Source organism: Capsicum annuum, chromosome 6, assembly GCF_002878395.1.
Source record: "Capsicum annuum cultivar UCD-10X-F1 chromosome 6, UCD10Xv1.1, whole genome shotgun sequence".
Lineage (NCBI taxonomy): Eukaryota > Viridiplantae > Streptophyta > Magnoliopsida > Solanales > Solanaceae > Capsicum > Capsicum annuum.
In genome coordinates this window covers 145,209,558-145,219,836 of record NC_061116.1, presented here as the reverse complement: position 1 = coordinate 145,219,836, position 10,279 = coordinate 145,209,558, and positions in this window count along the sequence as shown.

Here is a 10,279-nt window from a genome sequence, read left to right as displayed (position 1 = left end):
TAGATTGCACCTTTGGTAGCATGTCATTGAATCTGTATATACTCTCTTGTTATTTGATACCATAATTATTTGTTGATATCATGTGATTAAGACTGAAATATATATGTTGTGCGGTGAATCTTCTTTATAATTGTTTATTTGTAATTATGGATCATGAAGTGGCTAGTGCTGAATTACATAGGTTATAGATCCTACCCTATTTTTGTTATGGTTGTTCACCATTTTTTGGGTTACCCTGCTAGGATTGAGTATTATTATTTAGCGGGTTGTATACTAATTTGATACTTTGGGTAGTCGGAGTGGTGGTTCTCAACATTGTGTTGGATTAGGGTTGGTTATTGATGATGCTTGCTGAGTTCATGTTATTTTTATACTTACCCTTGCTTTTAATCATTTCTTTTATTTTTTGCACTCTATGTAGGTATTGGATTGAGTAGCAGTTTTGTAGATCCTTATTTATTGCTTTGATGTTGCAGAGATTGATGTAGTGGTGGATAGACTTCAAGCTTATGTTGATCTTTTCCTTACTATCTTATGCTTGCTTTTGAGTACAAGATATCTTAGTATACTTATTACGAATCTGTATTAGAGGATTGTATTTGTGAAAACCATACTCGAGGATATATCGTGAATATTATTTCTTATTTATTTATATTTTGGGTTTATTTCTCTAGTCTTCCGCTTCTTTATTCTTAAATTATGTTTTTGGTTTGGGATAGTCTTAGCCATACTAGAGGGTGCACTGGTTCCATCACGTCCCTAATTTAGGCTATGATAAATTGGTATCAGATCCCTAAGATTATCGATCTTATTAGCACAAGCTAAGTATTGTAAAGTTAAGCAAATCAATGCAGAGACGTCTCTTATCTATCTTTGAGAAGCTATATTACTTTAGGAGATTTTTACTTTTTTTGTGTAGCTCAAAAGTCTCTTATCCACTCTCTCACAAGTGGTGAGCACACGCTCATTCAAGGCTAGACATTTAGAGGGTGTGCCTTTGTTGTGCAGTAAAAGTAGGTTTTGAGGTAGTAATTTGATCTGGGTGTCTAGATTATCTAGAGATCAGGTTAGGGTTGCCTTAGTGGTACTAGCTCTAATGAGTTAGAAGGGTCGAGCATAGTTCAGTCACTACTTGTGTCCATACCTATGCTTGAGGATTTGTGTTGGTCTAAATGTTGTGTTTAATTTAGATAGTGGATTCTATTCTTGTTTAGCATGATACAATAGTGCTTCAGACTCCAGATACATGTATGACTCCTGCTAGTTCTCCTAGGATTGATGAGATATTACTGAGGATTGCTCCACATCCAGTGACTTTACTCATTATGTCCATAGAAGGTAGAGTGGATATGTAGAGTTCATAAGGACAGATCCTCCTCGTTTCGTGGATATCCTAGGGTTGATGCTTATATGTTCTTGGTTTTTCATTGTGAGATATTTTATATCTTAGTATTAGTGGAATCTAATGAAGTAAACTTCCTTGCCTTTCAGTTCTCTAGGCCAACTAGACCGTGGTAAAGAACGTGTGTATAGAGTTGGCCAGCTTGATCACTTTCTCTTTCAAGGGATCAGTTTTCTCGAGTGTTCTTAGAGGATTTTATGTGGAGTTATGAGAGGTTTTCTTCTCAAAGGGCCCATGGATTTAGTGATCATAGTGATATGCCTTATGGATGCCAGGATCTTCCTAATTATACTTGGAGAGTATCAGAACAAAGTGGTTATTTGGGTTCTTCGAGCCTATCTCAGTAGGTTCCTACTCATTTAGGCTATTTTTTATGTGGTGATTTTGGTTACTATAGGAGGGATTGTGCACAACTTAGTTAAAGAGATGCTTCGTCAATTGCTCCATAATATTTTAGATCCCAGTATACCATTCCAGAGGATGGACTTGATACAGGAGTTTCTAGTACAGTAGTCAAAAGTATGGATCTTGGTACACCTTTGTTATTACTTAGTGGTGTTTGACTGTGGTTCTATATTCTCCTATGTTTTTATTTGTCCGCCTTTGAGTCTTCGTATGATTCATCGCTTTTTACTGGAGCTATTGATGTTTACTACCCGTAGATGTTTCCTTGGCGGTGGATCGAGTATACCATCCTATGTTGGTAACTGGTTCAGAGTATATCACTGAGTTTGGTGGAATTTCTATGCATACTGTGAATTTTGGTGTTTTGAGTATAGTTTTCTTTATGGTTATGTTGTGAAGTAGTAATGGATCAATTCTAAGGTTTTGGTGTATGTTTAGAGTGCAAATGGATCAGTCTTATGGTTTTGGCATCTTAGATTGTAGCGTATCTAGTGGTACTTATTAATTGTAGACCTAGTAATAGCCTAGACTTGTGGTGTGTTTGATGTGAAAGGATGGTGAGTAAATTATTTTTGTTGGTTAAGGAAAAATTTCAGGCATTTAGGTGTTGCATTTTCTACTTCCTTGGCATTTAGCTTATGCTTTCTTGGATAAGCTATTTGGTATTGAGACATTCTTTGAACAAAGTTGAAGGATTTTAGCTCATGAGGAATTTTCTTTTTGAATTGGAAAGATTTTCTAATGGAAATGGGTACCTAGTGTGTAGCACTCATTACTCTTGTATCTAAGTGCCTTGGTGGCATATTTTTTTTCATAAGCTTCGATTTGAATACATGTTGTTATTCCTTGTGGATGTTTTGTTAAGCACTGCTTAATGGGAATTGAGCTGGTTTAAGTTGTATTTTATTAGTCTACAACTTTTGCATTAAGGAATATTGAATGGTAAGAGAATTATGATAAGGATCCTCATGCTTAAGGAAATTGGTTTTGCTTAGAGTTTAGCTGTGGGCATGAGATAGGAATTTAGGAATCTGTGTTACGGTTCATCAGTAGTTGTGTGGAGTCTGGCGGTGATTTTTCTTGAGTTTTGAGTGAGATTTGGGCATTTATCAGAGAGTTATAGTTGTTGTTGTACTTCCTCCACCAATTGATTGTCTCTAGTATGACAGGTTGTTTATGTATGTGTAGTATTAAAGGCTTTTCGTCCTAACAGATTATTGAGGACTTTGGTGATTGATATCACTTGAGCATTGATGAATGTATAAGATATCATGATGAGTTTCTTGGGCATTCTATGCCTTTTAATATATTTCATGACCATGGTATATAAATATAAGATTTTTGAGGACTTCAGGTTGTGTGATGATTTTCGGATATTGAGGGCTACACATGCCACCATGATCGGTTCCTTATGTATTTGATGTCTTTTAGAGATTTCTCATTCTTTGTATAGAGAGTTTTATTAGTTTTCCTCTTCTTTCTTAAGGGTTAAACATAAGGGTATGATGGCAGATTAGTGACCTATGAGTGCTAAGTGTGGTCTTTTGAGTTTTGGTATAGTTTTGGGATCAAATTTCATTTTTGTGATTTTAGCCTATAACTACATCGTTGAGTGAGTCGATAGTGATAGTACCGGCCTCAGATATGTTTGGATAGTGTTTTGGTGAGTAGTTTTGTGTTTTATGGATTCCTTGGCTTTTGTGGGTTCGAGGATGAAATTTGGTCTTGTGGTTGTAGCAAGTGTCTAGTGGTGCCTAGAACTTCTATTGTATTAGACTCAGTCATTGATATAGAAGAAGTTTAGAAATTAGAAATTTGGCTTTATTGATGTTTTAACCTGTTGATGATTGTGTTATAACCTAGTGAGTCCTTATATGATATATTTCTGGTTCCATGGTGTGATTGGTAGTTCTATTGTTGTGACTCCGCTTTGGAGTACTTGTTTGATATTTCTCAAGAGTATTTTTCACCCTTTACTTGTTTTTGGTTGTCTTACTTGTATGTTCGAGGATGAACGTGAATCTTAGTGATGGATAATTTTTTACCCTCCTCGTTGTTTTGCTATCTGGTTTATGAGTTATGGGAATGTTTGGCATGATTTCAAAGGCCTTCAGGAATGTTTTGGGTGATTTGAGGTTAAGAGCCAATAGTTTACTTTGGACAACATATTGAGATTAGAGTGGTGGATGGAAAAATGGAATACGCCAGTGTAATATCAAATATTGGTTAGTAGTGGGGTTGGTTCGGTTTCATGGCTTTTGGATCCCATTTCAACTCTTTGTTCGAGAATAGTGTAAATAGGGTCCTAGGGATCAATTGTCAAGAACCGGACCAGGGTCTGGCCGTGACAGGTATCTCAAACCCGCCATGGACCAGAGACCACCCCTTTAACCTAACTTCAAGATCCCAATAATAATAATAAAGCAAAAACCAATCAAGATAGTAATGATAGAGGAATAGATAACTCAAACGAAAACTAAGAGTCAAAACAACAACCAACCCACACTTGTCTACAATAGCCTCTAAAATTAGAATAACATCTAAGTCGGGACATGCCCCCGGCTATGCCTCAAGAACAGAATCCAACAGTATTAAGCTAATAAACAAAGAATAATGAAATGATAAGGCCTTCCGAAGGATGGAGACTCACCATTTTACGCTAACTCAACAGACGTGCTCAACTACTTACCGCTGCACAGGAGCAACACAAAAGTCTTCGGACCCTACATCATGAAATGATTAGTGTCAGAGGATGATCAGTAGGATAACATTGGCATGTAACTTAGTGAAAGTGATATAATAATTCTATGTCCAAAATTAATCAACACCACATACAAACATTCATATATACATATAGGATGTCGGGATAGTGTAAAGGGTCATAAAGATGAGAGTTTATAGATTTAATATGAATTGTGTAGCTTGCTCTATCCTAAAGGCACCTATGGAATATATGGATTCAGCTCCCCCTGCTGAAAGTGCCCCAATGCATGTTAGCAGCACAAACCGTGGAAAACCAAGGGAAAACTAAATCCACCAATGCAATATCCGTCCCAGAATATATATATAAATATATATCAAGTGTGCACAAGTACACGATCATATAGACCCCCATGCTGGAAAATGTGTTTTCCAGTGTTCATCCCAAGTGTGAGATACACAATTCTCTTTAAGCCCAAATTAAAATAGTATACATATAAACCAATTTGTTATCCCAGGAGTCATTCATTAAGGAATTTACTACTTCGTATCGTCATACCAATATGCTTGCAAGCTAATATATTTATGCTAAACCAATCCACATAACCAAGTTGGATTCCCAAGTTCCATTTAAAATCAAAAACCCAAACCAACAAGGCCATGCAAAACCATATACATATCCATCTATCTTTTAATGTAATACAATGGGTTCAAAATAAGTTAAACAATGCAATTTTTCATAATCAAAATCAAGATTATAAAGTGGGTTGACGTTAATGTCAATATAAATTCAAAATTCATTTAATTTGGGAAAAAACATGTCCCCCATTCCATTTATTTAAACAATACGATAATTCAGTCCCAAAAATATCAATGTAAAGCATGAATAATTAATTCAAAACATGGGACAAGTAACTCCATCAGTAATAACCAAAACCCCTCAACCCAATTTCAAAATCCAAAATTATATCACATGAAAATCCATTCAATTAATTCCACAATGTAAAATTCACGTTTAATGAAGAGAAACATGCCTTAAAAACACAGGGAATTGAAGACAATTTGATGTTTGTAACTGGATGATGAATTTATAGTCAAACCCTTGAATGTTCTTGGATTTTGAGTTTTAGAGAGAAAGAGGATAATTTGATCTTTTCAAACTGAAGGGAATGGGGTTATTTTATGTTATAAGATCATAAAAGGGGTAAAAGGACCGAAATCCCTCACCTCAAGTGAAAACAACAAAATTGGATCAAATTTAAACACTGGCGTGACAAGCCAATATCATAGAGGTTAGACTCCGTGCCATGCCAATATCGTGGAGGTTAACCTCCATGACATAGCCTTATCGTGGACCCTCACTACCTTGAGGTCCCAAAATTATCCCAAACCTGTTCCAAAAAATTTGAAACATACCCAAACACCCTTTTAACATCTCTAAACACAATTCAAGTCAAAATTGACATTACACATAAGGGAGGGTCAAAAATAAAAACATCAAATTTTTATAGGGTATTATATCAATTTAGTGATAAGGACCTTTTTTCATAAATTTGAGAATCCCAATAGATCCGAAACATATTTTACAATAATTTGCACAGTTGGATTATGTTCATAGTGTTCCAAATGAGTTCCTAGGATCAAAAATAAGTTTTTGAAATTGATGGTGCTGGTGTGGCCGCTAAAGCGTCTAGTCGACCGCTTTAGCAGCCGTTGACCATTGGACCAACCGCTAAAGAACCATTTCACCACTTTATCTCTACTTTTACCATTTCTCCAAGCCTCTTTAGTGGACAAAGTGTCGTGTTAGTGGCCATCATTGATGTGCCAAATCTAGCCCATTTTGTATTTTTGACATTGTTGGAGCTAGAAAGCTCTGATTTTGATGATTCTTGATGCATTTTTCTCGTATAATCATTGTATATAATTTATAACTTTATTTTATCCATTTTTAAGAACTTCTATTTTATTTTTATTATTTCTACCCAGATTGAGAATCAAAACCCCATTTTCACCATTTTTTGGGTCGTAGAAGCTCGAATTTGAACGATTTCAAAGGGGTCTCCCATATTTATCCCATGGGTCAGTTTCTAACCTTATAATTATCATTTTTTGTTTGTTTTAACTTTATAACATCTTCAAATTCTTGATTTCAAAATGGGTTTGGGTGGTTCTACCGGTAACGCTTGATAATAGTTTTTCTATGATTTAAACCTAACGTTTGCATAGGTTTTTAGATGTAGACTCCTATGAATATGGGAAAAAATTTAAAAAATAAAAATTACAGTTTTACCCCCTTCTATTTTTTAATCCATTTTCAAGATTCGTTTGAGACCCATCTTGAATATAGTCAATATGGTTATCATTGGCTTTCTTTTGATATGTAGATGTCATATTTGATAATTTTATCATGGTTGGATACATTTAAAAGGACTTACACTTCTAATTAGAGATTTCTACAATATTTGAATTTGCAAATTTCTGTTAAGGCAAGTTAAGATGTACCTTGATCTTTTTACATAGTGTTTATGTGTTATTTGCTTGATTATTGTTATGTTTTGATTTGTTTAGGTTAGGAGTCCCTCTTAGATGATGTGATGAGCATCTCCACAGGTACTAGAGTCTTAATGGATTATAGCTAGTTCATTTTCTTAGTTAGTATTATTGTGTGTAGATATCCTTAGAATAGATTGTAGTTAATAACTCAAGTTTGGATAATTGTTATTATTAGATGCTTATGTCGGGGCTTTAGAATTTGTATGACAACCTTTATTGTAATGATTGGTGTTTAGCGATCTATTGGGGAAAATTATGTTATTACTAGAATGATAGAATGATTGAGCAATGTCTAGAGTATAAATGAGCTTGTATTGGTTGTTGAGGCTTGGGGTATGAACAAGCTAGGTTTGGGTAGTTTTGTAATATTTTTTTATCGAGATTTGTATTTATAATGTTTTTCCATGTGGAACTTATGTGAAATATCTATGGACTTGAGTAATTAATTAGGTTTGTATGCCCGAGAGGGGGGCTTAATATGACATTAATAATGCCTTACAAGAATTATTGTTCCAATGGTAGAATTGCTTAAGTTGGGTTTTATGCGATATCAGAGATGAATTACTTGCTATTTTTTCTCTAATATTTCATGGCTTATATTAGATCATGGATGCTTGACCTATTGAGTGGATTTTAGGCTCATGTTTGTGTATCTAGTTTAGTTGTAAGTATTACATCCTCATATCATATATATTTTCATGAGACATTGGTACCATTATGGATATAACCTCTGGCATATAATATTATCACCATCATTATTATCATCACTACATTGCATTGCATCACTTGCATTGCATTATCCATGTTGGTATGGCTGATACTGTGTTCGTGTTTACTTTTGTACTATATCATTATGTTAGAAAATTGTTTCTGAGATAATGTTTGACCATCTATTTACTTTATTTTATTACTTTACATCATCTTATATGGATTTTCGGTTGAGATATTGTGAGACTTGGGGTAAGGCTATGGCTTAATATGAGAGATCATTGGATTACACCATCGATTGTATGTTATTGAATCTTTGTATACTCTCTCCTTATTTGATCCCATAATTGTAGGTCGATAACATGTGACTAATCCTGAAATGTATATGTTGTGTGGTGAATCTTCCGTATAAGAGTTTCTCTCTAATTATGGATCATGAAGTGGTTAGTGTTGACTCACCAAGGTTATAGATCCCACCCTATTCTAGTTATGGCAGTTGGCCATTGTCTTGGGTTACCCTAGTAGGATTGAGTATTATGATTTGGTGGGTTGTAGATTAATGTGATACCTTGGATAGCCGGAGTGGTTGTTCTCTCCATCACTTTTGATTAGGGTTGGTTATTGATGATGTTTGCGAAGTACACATGGATTTTCATACTCAACTTTTCTTTTGTTTCCATTTTCTTCTTTTCTGCACTCTGCACAAGTATTGGATCGCGTAGCAGTTTTGTAGATCATTTCTTATTGCTTTGATGATGCAAAGATCGAGGTAGTGGAGGATGGACTTCAAGCTTACCTAGATCTCTTCCTTACTATCTCATGCTTACTTTGGTATATAATATATCTTAGTATACATGTTACAAATCTGTATTAGATTCTTGTACTAGTGACAACCATATCGTGAATATTATTTAATCTTTATGTATATTTTGGGTTTATTTCTCTGTTCATCCACTTCATTCTTAAATTATGTTTTTAGATTGTGATAGGCTTACCTGTACTAAAGGGTGCATTGGTGACATCACGTCACTTTTTTTAGGTCATGATAAGATGTGACTGAGGGCTCGAACATGTGGGAATATTGGCCCCACATCTCACATTTTATTTGCCAGGTAACCTTCTCAACTAGATGTTGTCTCTACTGAACCTTAACCACTGGAATCCCTCTGGAATGCAATTATTTGACATCCCTGGCTAAAATAGAAAATGGCTCCTTCAAGAAGGTCAGCCTCTCATCCAACTAAACTTAGTCCTATTGAAGCATATGAGACTCAGTTGGAATGTAATTCCATAGCATAGATACATGGAAAATTAGATGGATGGCTAAAAAAGTCTAGGGAAAGGCCAACTCATAAGCTACCTCCCCAACTTTATGAAGTATCTCAAATAGATGGATATACCTGGGGATAAGTTTTCCATACTTACCAAACCTCATCATTCCTTTATCGGCTACACTCAAAGGAAAACTCACTTTCCAACTCCAAACTTCAAAGCACAAAGCCTATGATCTGCATAACTCTTTTATTTAGTCTAAGTTGCCTACAACCTATCCTAAATCACCCAAACTCTATCCAAAGACTCATGAAGAAAGTTAGTACCATGGGGGCTAGTCTCAAAAGTCTCAAACAAACCAATTATATATCGGCAATGCCTACCATATAATGCTTCAAATGGTGCCATTTGAATACTCGAATAGTAGTTATTATTATAAACAATCTCTTCTAAGGCTATGTGTTGTTCCCACTGTCCCCAAAGTCCATAACACAGGCACAGAGCATATTCTCTAATCCCTGAATAGTCCTTTTCAACCGTTCATCGGTTTGTGGGTGAAAAGTGATGTTAAGATTTACTTGAGTACCCAACTCCTCCTGAAATGTCCTCCAGAAGATAAAAGTGAAAACCAAACCTATACCTATATCTTAAATAACAGACATGGGTACCCCATGAACCTGAATTATTTCACGAATCTACAGGCTAACCTCTCTGCACTAAAGGAAGTTTCAATAAGGATAAAATGAACCAATATGGCCAATCAATCTATGATGATCCAAATATTGTTGGAACCATAAGAAGTGCGAGCAAACCACTAACAAAATCCATAGTAATTTACTCTCACTTCCACTAAGGAATAGGTAGTCTTTGAAGCTATCCACTAGGTTTTAGATCCTCAACCTTTACCTGTCAGCAACAACAAAATCGAGCTATAAAGTTTGCTACATACTTCTTCATACCACTCCACCAATAATGCTCCCTTAAATATATATATATATATATATACACATCTTAGTTATCCTAGGGTGAATAGTATCTAGAACTATGAGCCTCCCGTAGAATCAACTGACTCAAGTCTGCCATCCTTGAAACATATATATAATTGCCAAATCTTAGAATTCCTTTAGAATCTAAAGTAATCCTCTCATTCCCATATCTCAGAACCTGATCATGAATGCATCATAGTCTACTATCCTCAAACAAATGACTCCAAACATGATAAATCGAGGTAGACCT